Source organism: Miscanthus floridulus, chromosome 9, assembly GCF_019320115.1.
Source record: "Miscanthus floridulus cultivar M001 chromosome 9, ASM1932011v1, whole genome shotgun sequence".
In the NCBI taxonomy this organism is placed as follows: Eukaryota; Viridiplantae; Streptophyta; class Magnoliopsida; order Poales; family Poaceae; genus Miscanthus; species Miscanthus floridulus.
This window is the reverse complement of record NC_089588.1, coordinates 51,788,439-51,802,722: the sequence shown is the minus strand read 5'-3', so window position 1 is coordinate 51,802,722 and position 14,284 is coordinate 51,788,439. Positions and strand designations below refer to the sequence as shown.

The following is a 14,284-nucleotide window of genomic DNA, read 5'->3' as shown; positions in this document are numbered from 1 at the left end:
CCGGCAACAATATAACTGGATGGACACTGGGTTATCTCCATGTAACCACCGTTGGTAATTTCTTTCGAAAGTCACAAGTTTCAGGTTACCTGTACTGATCTGACAGCTGACGACGACATGTCCAAAGCCTCAACAGACCAAAGGAAAGCAGCACAAGGAAAATGATAAAGTATTGACCAACATGTAGCTAAAGGTCCTTTCGGTCCCGTTCGCTGGTCTGAAACTTGGCTGAAAAACACTGTTCTGGCTGGTTTGTTGTGAGAGAAAAACATTGTTCGGCTAGTTTAGTGAACAGTAACTTGTGAGTGGGATCAGCCAGCTGGCTGGACGAGTCCAGACCAGCGAACACCATGTGGAAAAAAACACAGCACCAATCTGTCCAGCAGGGAGGGGGGCCCGATCAACCAACAAATCTTTCCAACACGATCAGCTTCCTGGAGCCTTCCTGACAGAAGCTTCGAATGGACCAGCAGAGGTGTCCTGTTTGCAAAGATCCTTTGGCTTCTTTACAGGATCTTGGATAGCATCACTTGCATAGCATTCAGAGTCCCCGAATCAATCAAAAATACAGTACCTCCCTTCTGCCGATATGGTGACATGGACTCAAACACGTGGGGTTTACAATGGTTGGAAATAGATGAGCTACGAAGGTGACAGCTGGAGTCTAGAAGGCAAAGAAAAGTTTCTTGTTTTGAACATGCATGCACATTGCTGAAGGTAAACTGTGGCACAAGTAACACTCAGTAGGCTACTTTGTAAAAAGTGACTACACATTTACAGCACGACTTTTGAATATAGTGTGTGTGTGTGTGTATGTATATATATATATAAGCATAAGGAGAGTATATCGTGCTAAGGACAAAATGTATGCCTGGATTTACAATGGGAAGAGAATTTTGCTCACCATTTTTGAACCAAGGCTCATATATGACTGCGATTGCTCCTCCCATGTTCAGAAGCCATAGAGAGAAGTGGTGGTAACAGCAGGTCAAAGATCTTTGGAGGAAAAGAATCTACATGTGTGCCATATATTCTTCCAGACAAATAAGTTTGTAAGAAACAACAAATTGTGAATGATGCTGACTATTGATAGTGCAAGTAAATGTTCTCTGAATCTCTTCAGTGTAAATGTCAACAAAGTACACCTTTCAAAGTGTACAGGCCTTCTGCATCCCTTGCTATGAATGTGTGCAACAAAAAACTATCCCTAGATCCTGAATCTAAATTTCAATAGCACTGTTCAACGATCACGGTACCTCGACAATGTCTGCATCACAGACTGTTCTCCATTTCAGCAGTCGAAGTTCAGAACTAACATTCGTGATCCCTCTAATGAATTTTTCTAGCATTTTTCGTCTGCTGATTCTCCATCTGCACAAGTCACCATGTATTACCAAATAACTCATTCACAGCCACCTCTGACTCCATTGTATCTTCAAGAAATTTCCAAGCTGACAAAATCTAAGTTTAAAAGTAGTTGATCTTACTAGATTCGGATGACCAATATGTACATGCCACCATGTCTGACAGCTATACCGACAAGCACATGTTTACACAGGCAAAGCTTCCTCCTTCAAACTTCCCCCCATTTCCATTCCCCATGAGTAATCCACAAGTGGATATAGTTCCCTGCAAATGATGTTGAATAAGGCAATTTGACAGTTAATCTGTGTCATTAGAAGCTGTTTCCTTTCAGCAGAATCGATGCACAGAAAGACCAGCTTGGTTCATAAATCATTTACTTTGTTGTTCTCAACCATTTGCTTTGCTATTCTTCATGTGGCATACAAATAGAAAACGTTCTCTCCCATTTACTGTGGTTTGAAAATTACCTTAGATCGTGACTTACAACCAGTATGGTATGGTGTTTCTTCAGGTCCTTTAAGAGATTCACAACATCAGCCCGAGCCTTCCAATCTGAGATTTAAAATATGAAGTTAGTAAACATGTCCACTACAAATATATGAATTTCAGCATATTGCTTGCTTCTTAACATGAATCCTAGAAAGAGGTAACGGAGATGATATTGCGCACATGCAGAGATGAATGAGTGAACAAGATTTGAACTTTTGAAGCGATGTTCAATGATTGATCTGATCAATATAGTAATTTAATCATGTACAATTGATCTGATTAATATATAATCACATACCTAGACCAGCAAGTGGCTCATCAAGCAGTAACAGATCAGGAGTTTGAACCTATAGAAAATTAAAAAAGAGGCTTAACAAACTTTTTTTTTGAACGGGAAATATAGCAAGGGAAGCCCCCACTGTAGGCAGCAGCAGCAGCAACAACAACAACAACATAGCCTTTCAGTCCCAAGCAAGTTAGGGTAGGCTAGAGTTGAAACCCACCAAGAGCCCCAAGTCACGGTTAAGGTATTTCAATAGCTGCTTTCCAAGTACTCTTATTTAAACATAGATCTTTAGGTATATCCTAAGCTTTCAAATCTCTTTTTATTGTCTCCCCCATATCAATTTCGGTCATCCTTTACCTCTCCTCATATTATTAGCTTGGCTTAGGACTCCACAATGCACTGGTGCCTCTGGAGGTCTCCTTTGGACATGGCCAAACCACCTCAACCGATGTTGGATAAGCTTTTCTTCAATTGATGCTACCTCTAAGCGATCACGTATATCATCGTTCCAAACTCGGTCCATTCTTGTGTGACCGCAAATCCATCGCAACATATGCATTTCAGCAACAATCAGTTGTTGAACATGTCGAATCTTTGTAGGCTAACATTCTGCTCCATACAACATAGCCGGTCTAATCGCCGTTCTATAGAACTTGCCTTTTAGCTTTTGTGGTACCCTCTTGTCACAGAGAATGCCAGAAGCTTGTCGCCACTTGATCCACCCTGCTTTGATTCTATGGCTAACGTCCGCATCAATATCACCATCCCTCTGTAGCATCGATTCCAGATATATCGCTAATGCCGTCTCTACTGTAGCTACAGCCTGCAATAACTAAGAGCCTGTTTGACACGGCTCCTCCTCGGCTCCGGCTCCTGCGGAGGAGCCCTGCCAAACGTTTTGCTGAAGGAGCCGTTTTTCAGCGAAAAACAGAGGAACTGGAGCCGTTTTGGAGGAGCAACAAATTGTGGTTCCACCAAAACGGCTCTGGCTCCTTCGGAGGAGTTCCCTCACGAGGAGCCCTGTCAAACACCACCTAAATAGGATCTATATCCGGTGTCCCCAGTTGGCAAAGCATAGTAGTTTTCACCATATACATAGGCTACCCCGTTCCAGAATTTTCAGACCGTGCAGAATTTTCTTGGGGAAATGGTCCAACAAAAATGTAATTAAACCAATATTAGGTGACCATTCCTTGCATGCCACAGGGCACAGGCAATAACTAACTAGGCTGGCATCAAATAATAGGTGCCTGACTATTTCGTTGAAGTATACTTAACCGTCTAATAATAATAATAATTGTTTTAGACAAGTATGCATGGCTTTTTTTTACTTTTATCCTATGAGCTAACGCATCTGTTGCATGCAGAGAGTTTCGATAACTCATAGTCAAGATCTTATCCTTATCTTTTACTAGAACCACATAGAATGCATGCATATATCCCAACATGTGTCCACGTACGTATTTTGTGACGACTAAGATGGTTTCTTATATTACCCACATTTGTTAGTCAAGTTCTAGGGTTTTGGTAAATGCTTGCTAGGGAATTACTTCCAAAAACCAGCCAACTTTTTTAAAACCATGTGCAGTTCCGCAGTTTGTGATCCTTGGATTGTAACAACTTCAACTTTCCCATCTATGAGTTTAGCTGGTTAGTAGGGGATTCCATAAGACTGACATGATGACATTTTTGAGGTGCCGCGCGCAAGTGGGCAACCCATTCATCAGCAAACGTGCTTCTCCATAGCTCTTGTGTTCTTTTTTTTCTTTACAATAATAAAACGACTCATATCATATAGTCATATCATACACTCATATGTCGAGTTATTAGGAGTCGTAGGGTGGTGTGTTGTCCTATCCAGTTCTTATAGAAGGCATAGAAAGTCGTTAGCTTGCGTAAATTGAAGTTAGCAAGTAATTGACCGTGCATGCCCACTTCGAAGTTGTTGCTGATGATCCATATGAAGTATTACTGTTAGATATAAGGGAAAAGTCAATTTTTGGCCAGTCAACGATTTTTTGAGTTTGTTTTTAGCATACAACATTAAAATCAAAAAATTTTTACCACTACTCTACTATCAATTAATACCTCGCCAATTAGGCCATGAGCTGGTTTCAAAAGTGGTTTGCACTTTATTTTATTCGTTCATATTCCTTGTTTTTATAGCTCAGTAATCATATCCATTACTTATTTAAATCATCATTTGGCACAATATCATACTCGAGATTAACCAAGAGAACCATACAATACTACGAGTAAAAATAAGGATCTAGAAGAGAACACCAATTAACTAACCTCACAGGTGCCATGCTCCACCACATAAAGATTAGCCATTGTGACTAGTATAGCATCGGTAGCCCTCCAAAAATAATTTAGTTAACTCCAACATATTTGGTAGTCTACTTTTGAAAACATTTGGCCTACTGCAAAAAGAGTTAGTGTAGTAGTGTAAAGTTTTTAGCGACCCAATTCACCCCTCACCCTCTTGGGCCGGCTGCGCACTTTCCGTACTGGCATGAATAAATTGTTCTGTAAAGACTGGACTAGTAGAGAGGCTAGTTTAGTTTCAAGTGGCTAGTTAGGGGTGAAAATGGTACGGATATTTTTCGACCGTATTTGAGACCGAATCCGTTTAGTAGAGTTCAGATATGTCCATATCTGAGTCCGGATATTCAACATCCGATACCGTATCCGTATCCGAATAATCAAATCGCATATTTATGATGTCGATATCCAATCGTATCCTATCCGTCAAGGTTGACAATATCCGTATTCGAATCCGAATTCGGACAAAAATATGAAAACAAATGTAATATCAGTGATATCCGTTCGTATCCGATCCGTTTTCATCCATAGGCCTGGTTCACCCTTCCCGTCAGGCTCATGTGTGATCTGTCCCTTTTCATATTGTGCTCCTTATATACCGATAGTGACCACAATTGTGCCATGCCCACAATTGTACTACTAAACAGATAGAGATATATATGGTATTCCATCCATTTTCAATTATGTCATTTTTATTTTGTTCTAAGTCAAACTTCTATAATTTTGACTAAGTTTATATAAGATTAGAAATATACATTGACATCTACAATACAAAATAAGTGCACTCTGAAAACATATTGCATGATGGATTGAATGAAACTAATTTAGTGTTGTAAATAGTATTGATTTATTTTTCTATACATTTGGTCAGAACTAGAAAATGATTCAGAACAAAGCCACAATTTGAAAAGCAGGGAGTAACATCTTACTAGATGGATGAGGATTGAGGAAACATATTATTGATCTATTCGTCATTTTTTCAAGCCGGAACATATATGGTCTTCGAAACCGTAACCGGATCCAAAACCACGCAAGTTCTTCAGTTGCCGAGAACCTGGTTTTCAGACAAAAACCAGCAGTTTCCTACCTTGCTGATTTCTGCAAATAAAATTACCTACTTTGTATTTAAGAAATAGACTACCAGGTGAATGCAATGAATAGGCCACGTTTCTACTTTTTATCAGGATTCTGAAAGTAGGTCATATATGCTACTCGACTTAGTTCAGTCCTTACTCCTTGAGATTTGTTTCAAGTTTCTTCTAACACAGTTTTTACCATAAAGCCTTGCCAATTTACCAACTGAACAAAGTCAATACTAAGCTGTAATCTTAGAAGCATTTTCTTGGTGCAACATATTTGTCCATACAATTTTCTGGTGTTCATATATTCGTCTATACATGAGGTAATCGCATCTCTGAGAAACATCTATCCATTTTACTAATATTCAAGGTACCCAAAGAACATGGCATGACCTAATTTTTTTATTACTTTCTTAACCGTCAAGACAAGGTAAATGTACCACATAAACCGATGTTTTTACTTAAACAGAGCTCCTAAGTAGACCACATAAACCGGCAACAATATAACTGGATGGACACTGGGTTATCTCCATGTAACCACCGTTGGTAATTTCTTTCGAAAGTCACAAGTTTCAGGTTACCTGTACTGATCTGACAGCTGACGACGACATGTCCAAAGCCTCAACAGACCAAAGGAAAGCAGCACAAGGAAAATGATAAAGTATTGACCAACATGTAGCTAAAGGGGTCCTTTCATGTGGAAAAAAACACAGCGCCAATCTGTCCAGCAGGGAGGGGCCCCCGATCAACCAACAAATCTTTCCAACTCGATCAGCTTCCTGGAGCCTTCCTGACAGAAGCTTCGAATGGACCAGCAGAGGTGTCATGTTTGCAAAGATCCTTTGGCTTCTTTACAGGATCTTGGATAGCATCACTTGCATAGCATTCAGAGTCCCCGAATCAATCAAAAAATACAGTACCTCCCTTCTGCCGATATGGTGACATGGACTCAAACACGTGGGGTTTACAATGGTTGGAAAAAGATGTGCTACGAAGGTGACAGCTGGAGTCTAGAAGGCAAAGAAAAGTTTCTTGTTTTGAACATGCATGCACATTGCTGAAGGTAAACTATGTGGCACAAGTAACACTCAGTAGGCTACTTTGTTTGTAAAAAGTGACTACACATTTACAGCACGACTTTTGAATATAGTGTGTGTGTGTGTGTGTGTAACCATGGCGTGAAGCTGAAGCATAAGGAGAGTATATCGTGCTAAGGACAAAATGTATGCCTGGATTTACAAGGACAAAATGTATGCCTGGATTTACAATGGGAAGAGAATTTTGCTCACCATTTTTGAACCAAGGCTCATATATGACTGCGATTGCTCCTCCCAATTTCAGAAGCCATAGAGAGAAGTGGTGGTAACAGCAGGTCAAAGATCTTTGTAGGAAAAGAATCTACATGTGCGCCATATATTCTTCCAGACAAATAAGTTTGTAAGAAACAACAAATTGTGAATGATGCTGACTATTGATAGTGCAAGTAAATGTTCTCTGAATCTCTTCAGTGTAAATATCAACAAAGTATATCATTTGCGAACCATCATCAGCGTCATTTTGACCCCACCTTTCAAAGTGTACAGGCCTTCTGCATCCCTTGCTATGAATGTGTGCAACAAAGAGAGCTATCCCTAGATCCTGAATCTAAATTTCAATAGCACTGTTCAACGATCACGGTACCTCGACAATGTCTGCATCACAGACTGTTCTCCATTTCAGCAGTCGAAGTTCAGAACTAACATTCGTGATCCCTCTAATGAATTTTTCTAGCATTTTTCGTCTGCTGATTCTCCATCTGCACAAGTCACCATGTATTACCAAATAACTCATTCACAGCCACCTCTGACTCCATTGTATCTTCAAGAAATTTCCGAGCTGACAAAATCTAAGTTTAAAAGTAGTTGATCTTACTAGATTCGGATGACCAATATGTACATGCCACCATGTCTGACAGCTATACCGACAAGCACATGTTTACACAGGCAAAGCTTCCTCCTTCAAACTTCCCCCCATTTCCATTCCCCATGAGTAATCCACAAGTGGATATAGTTCCCTGCAAATGATGTTGAATAAGGCAATTTGACAGTTAATCTGTGTCATTAGAAGCTGTTTCCTTTCAGCAGAATCGATGCACAGAAAGACCAGCTTGGTTCATAAATCATTTACTTTGTTGTTCTCAACCATTTGCTTTGCTATTCTTCATGTGGCATACAAATAGAAAACGTTCTCTCCCATTTACTGTGGTTTGAAAATTACCTTAGATCGTGACTTACAACCAGTATGGTATGGTGTTTTCTTCAGGTCCTTTAAGAGATTCACAACATCAGCCCGAGCCTTCCAATCTGATATTTAAAATATGAAGTTAGTAAACATGTCCACTACAAATATATGAATTTCAGCATATTGCTTGCTTCTTAACATGAATCCTAGAAAGAGGTAACGGAGATGATATTGCGCACATGCAGAGATGAATGAGTGAACAAGATTTGAACTTTTGAAGCGATGTTCAATGATTGATCTGATCAATATAGTAATTTAATCATGTACAATTGATCTGATTAATATATAATCACATACCTAGACCAGCAAGTGGCTCATCAAGCAGTAACAGATCAGGAGTTTGAACCTATAGAAAATTAAAAAAGAGGCTTAACAAACTTTTTTTTTGAACGGGAAATATAGCAAGGGAAGCCCCCACTGTAGGCAGCAGCAGCAGCAACAACAACAACAACATAGCCTTTCAGTCCCAAGCAAGTTAGGGTAGGCTAGAGTTGAAACCCACCAAGAGCCCCAAGTCACGGTTAAGGTATTTCAATAGCTGCTTTCCAAGTACTCTTATTTAAACATAGATCTTTAGGTATATCCTAAGCTTTCAAATCTCTTTTTATTGTCTCCCCCATATCAATTTCGGTCATCCTTTACCTCTCCTCATATTATTAGCTTGGCTTAGGACTCCACAATGCACTGGTGCCTCTGGAGGTCTCCTTTGGACATGGCCAAACCACCTCAACCGATGTTGGATAAGCTTTTCTTCAATTGATGCTACCTCTAAGCGATCACGTATATCATCGTTCCAAACTCGGTCCATTCTTGTGTGACCGCAAATCCATCGCAACATATGCATTTCAGCAACACTCGGTTGTTGAACATGTCGAATCTTTGTAGGCTAACGTTCTGCTCCATACAACATAGCCGGTCTAATCGCCATTCTATAGAACTTGCCTTTTAGCTTTTATGGTACCCTCTTGTCACAGAGAATACCAGAAGCTTGTCGCCACTTGATCCACCCTGCTTTGATTCTATGGCTAACGTCCGCATCAATATCACAATCCCTCTGTAGCATCGATCCCAGATACCGAAAGGTATCCTCCTTAGGCACTACTTGACCTTCCAAACTCACATCTCCCTCCTCCTGTATAACTCTACCAAAGTCGCATCTCATGTATTCGGTTTTAGTTCTGCTCAATCTAAAACCTTTAGACTCAAGGGTCTGCCGCCATAACTCTAGTTTCTCATTTACTCCCGTCTGGCTTTCGTCCACTAACACTACATCATCAGCGAACAACGTACACCAAGGGATATCCCCTTGTATGTTCCTGGCAACCTCATCCATTACCAAGGCAAAGAGATACGGGCTTAAGGCTGACCCTTGATGAAGTCCAATTTTAATCGGGAAGTAATATGTGTTACCATCGTTTGTTCGAACACTAGTCACAACATTGTTGTACATGTCCTTGATGAAGGTCACATACTTTGATGGGACTTTATGTTTGTCCAAAGACCACCACATAACATTTCTTGGTATCTTGTCATAAGCCTTCTCCAAGTCAATGAAAACCAAGTGGAGGTCCTTCTTCTGCTCTCTAAACCGACCTGTAGGATTTTATTTAATTTAAAAACAAACATAAACCTATACAAAGAGATAGAATATACAACAAACCAACCTAGCCGGAGGGCTGAGGTAGCCACAGCAGGAAGGGAACCGCCGGCCCAAAGCCAGGGAGGTCTAAGAGAGAAGATCTAAACAGAGGAGAAAAGCTGCACAGTTTGTCATCTCTCATTCTAAAAGCTTAAGTTTGGCTTCTGTGAGTTTGGCCTCTTCATAGAAGAGGTTTTCTCCAAGAAGAGAAACAAGGCCGGCCTCTATCAAAAATGAAGTTGTTTTCTCTGCTTCCAGATATGCCAAGCAGCAATGATGAAGGTCTCCATGAAGAAGGGATTTTGGTGTTGCTGTTTTGACTGTATCATCATTTGAAAGAATTCACTCTGAAGGTTCCAGTGGATTCCCAAGTGCTGCCAACATTCCTTGGCTGAAGGGGCAGCTGAAAAACAGGTGATAAGCAGTTTCCTCAACATTATTGCTGCACAGAACACAGTTGTAGTTATTTTCCCTCCAATTTGCACTTTTTTTCTCGTAAGGATGTTTCTAGTATTTAGCCTATCCATGAGCAGAAGCCAGGAGAACTCTGAAGTTTGTTGCAGCACATTGAATTCCAAATCTAGAGAAGGCTTAACAAACTTGATAGAAAAATATAAAGTCAACGACCAAAACCACCAGGCCACTACCATGAAGCTAAGGAAGACTGACCAAAAAACAATAAGAATTCTTGTTTCCAAAAAAAAATAAAGTGGAGAGATTGAACATCAACTCGTAGTAAACCAAAAAAGTATAATACCAGTTGAATTGCTAAAGCAAGTCGCCTCTTAAATCCACCACTTAGAGCTTGTGGATCTTCATCTAATGAGATGGTTGTCAGACCAACCTGGTATGTTTCACATGACATCAAGTTAAATTGCAAAAAAATTGGTGTTTCAAGAAATTTCGTAAATCTAAAAATGGTAAAGGTGTTCCATTAGGCACATAGAATTTTGTGAGGTAAGCATTACCGAGTTAAAGGCATTTTGAAGATTTAAAGCGAAGCTGTTCTTTTAATAGGAGGTCCGCCTTTTGCCTAGGCCATCCAAAAGTAACTTCTTCAAGTACAGTATCTGCTAAGAAATACCTACAACAAGATGATGATAGTCCTTATGTTCAGTAAACTTTTGAACCACCACAGTTTATAGGTATGCATGTCCACTTTTGCATAACTTTCATTAAAGCAGTAGTTCAAACCTCTCAGGAAACTGAAATACAATTCCAACTCGTTGAGAAGTTAGCAGTTCAGGCAAGCCAATAGGATTCCCAGTATCATCATACTTCTGAATGCAAATAGACCCAGAGGTAGGTTCTGATAGACCAGCCAAAAGCTGCGAAACCAAGATTTTACTTTAAGATGGAAGACAGATCACAAGGAAATTTAGTAATGTTATGTAGTGTTTCAATGCGCACCTGCAAAAGGGTGGTCTTTCCACTCCCACTCCGTCCAAATATCAAACCAAAACTGCACAAATACAGAGTTAGGTATATAAAAGCCACCAGAAATATAATTAAGCCAGAGCAAATATGCTTGCCTTTTCTCCCGAAGAGAGAGGTTAATTTCTTTCAACAAGTTCTGTTCAGTTCCAGGAGGTCGATAGGTGACTTTTCTCACCTGAAAGAAATGGTGGTTCAATCTATTTGATAATTAATTTAAAAGGATGAACTTTATATTTAGTATGGCAAATTGTGCAGATGCTACTAGCTGGAAGACTCTTTTCTAGATGTATGTAGTCATGCAAACTTCTAGCAGAAAAGACAAAAAGAGTAACATGATGCATTGTATACAACATTGGAGGAATTTAGGAACACCAAACTGTGAAAGCAATGTGGTAAGCTATTAAGTCATGCATGACGATTCCCAACACTGGTTCCTTATTGGACCTGAGCAATCTGATTCCCATAACCTATCCTTAAAATGCCAAGGTTGTTGTAAAATTAATACAAATCTGTGTTCCAGGCACACCTGCCGGGAGTTTGGTGAAACTGAAGATCCAAAGCTCACCTACATCCACAACTTGGTAATCTCTGGGTGTAAACACCAGCCCACTCACACCAAACACCATCTTAGCATACCTGAATTCCTAGATCGAATTGGGAGCACCCCCAACTCTAATAAAAAAATCAAAAGAATGCAGGGAAATAGGCTAATGCACACCTCCAATTGGGAGTACGCAGCCTCGACTCTTGCCGCCCGACAGCTCCAAGAAATCCTACATTTCCTGTGACAGAATAATTACAGACGAATTTTCATGGAGGAACATCACCCTGAGAAAAGAAAAGGCTGGTTCAAGAACAGACCACCGTACCTGGCCGTATTTTCTGGAAAACGATAAGAAGCCGCGGGAAGGACGGCCACCGCCGTGGCGGCGGCGGCGAGCATGGCGTAGAACGGAGCTTCGGAGCAACCGTCACGGGCTCGCTCGGGTGCTCATCGACGATTCAAGGAAGTCTCGGGTAGTAGTGGGACAGGAGATTGTGGTGGGGGACCGCGGCCAAAGGCGGGCGGCGGCAGCCGCAAGTCAAATCCGGTTAGCCGCCGGTGAGGCCACCGCTAGCTGATAGGATCGGGAGTAGTGGCCGGGAAGGAGCACGTGCGGTGTCGGTGTGAGCTTCCGGCTGGATTTTGGACAAGTGAGAGAGAGGCCGGGTGGGTTACTTGCCCATGGGCCAAAACAGATGGAGGCCCAAGTCGTGGCCATAATGTTTCGCAGAATACAGGGAGGCAACAAGTTGTTGATCCGCTAGCTCAAGTCACGGCTCTCTTTTGCTTTCAACCTTCAGAACACAATCAAGATCCTCCTACTTATGCTTCCATGGTAGAAACTTAGGTGGTATTTGGTTCAAGAGAAAATTAGTTCTTTGACCCTAAAAATTATTATGTTTTCTTCCTTGGTCTTTTTTGCTTTATAAACTTCCCCATTTTGGTCCCAAAACGAAATTTGTTTCCTTTCTTAGCCATTCCATTAGTTCGAGGCTATAACAATGTTAACTTGTACATAAAATTACCCTTTTACCCCTAGCGCCAAAGGCAACAGTGCAGCAGTCGTAGCCTCATGTGCAACAATAGAGCCATGCCTTTCAGGCTGCCTACTATCAGTAATTTCTCAAAATAAGGTACAATATATATTTTTCAAGCATGGAATCATTATTTTTTATATATATTTGCACATATATAAAAAAATTCATATATGTCATGTGCAAATATATAAAAAAATCCATGTATGTCATGTGCAAATGTATACAAAAAGCCATGTATATGTCATGTGCACGGAACACTCTATCCATATGAGCACCTCTGAAAGACTAACTCGATAAATCTCGAGATTGACAAAATCATCACAAGTGCTTTGCTACGATGAGTACAGTCATTTACCATTCAAAGAATAAGGCTTAAATCCTGGAATAAATCTAGAAAAATACGAGCACTCATATAATGTCAAGGACTATGAACCCTAGTGGACATATTTTACTACAAGGAATCCAATCAACTAAGTTATGTTTAGTTCGTAAGAACTCGCTCTTTATAGCATAGAATAAGTATATAGATATAGATAGATAGCAAATATTCACTAAAAATAATAGCAATGAAATAGTGAGTACTTGTATCAAGTACTATTTATAATAAATTATGGGTGAACATATAAAGTTACGATAAGTAATGGTTCTGTTAATTCCCTATTGCCCTCTGCTCAATGCTCGAGGAGTGATATGTCACTGCCACTTCACGTGTAGCATGACGGTGCAGAAGATATAGGCTCTATTTGAACAGTTTAATTTCTAGGAGAAGCCAGATTTTCATCAGCTTCTTGCAATAGCCACTTATTGAAAGAACTTGAGCTAGAAAAAGCTAATCGTTTGTGTGGGGTGTACGACCCCGGATACCTACGGCAGGCCACATGGACTGCGCCCCTAGGGGTGGCCCAGCCCACAAGACAAAGCCTTGCGGGGCACGACTCTGCTCGGCGCCTGCCACAAGACACCGGGAAGATATCCTGAAGATACTACGAGATCTGTTAGGATATGTATGATCCTAATATTCCTGTAATCAGTTATTACTTTCCGGTTATCTCTCAGATCTAACCGACTTGTAACCCTACCTCCCGGACTATATAAGGCGGGCAGGGACCCCCTCTAAAATCACGGCATATCATACGATAGCTAATACAAACTAACAGACCACAGGAGTAGGGTATTACATCATACTGACGGCCTGAACATGTCTAACTCGTGTGTCTCTGTTGCCTTCTTGTTCTTGATCTCACGCTCCTCTACCGATCAATCTACCTTCGTGGGATACCCCTCAGAGGACTGCCGACGATATTCTATCAACAGTTGACGCGCCAGGTAGGGGTGTGCGTGTTGTTTCCTTATCGAACAAGATGGCTTTTTCCGCTGGCTCTTCGTCCCTCCCGTAGCCCGGCTAAATCTTCACAGTCGGATCCATCTCGTGGGTCATCAACGCTGACGGAGTCGGAGAGCTACTCGAGCCGGGGCAGATCGGTTCTACGCCGATCACCCCCGCACCTGCAACTGCAGATCTGATCTCAGAGCCGATTCTGAGGTCTCCTTCAGCAATGATTCGCTGCCTACTTCCTCGCTACCAGAGGAGGCAGATCAACAACTACGATCTGATCGAATCCATCGATCGGGTCGGACTGAAGCTCGTCGATTGTCTCTCCATCGCCGAATCGGCTCTGGACACTCTGGTTCAGCGCAGACCACCCTCCGATCTAGATCTATCGGAGGCTACTCGAAAAACTGCAGGGGTTACGGCCCTACCCTTCGGGTTCACCAACGCCGCCGCCGCTTTCCAACACGCTT

At 41.2% G+C, this 14,284-nt stretch overlaps 1 pseudogene; it reads right to left on the bottom strand.

Moving 5' to 3' along the window:
• Positions 1-200: 200 nt before the first annotated feature.
• On the bottom strand, positions 201-12,236 carry LOC136483716 (ABC transporter I family member 11, chloroplastic-like; annotated as a pseudogene).
• Between the last annotated feature and the right edge of the window lie 2,048 nt (positions 12,237-14,284).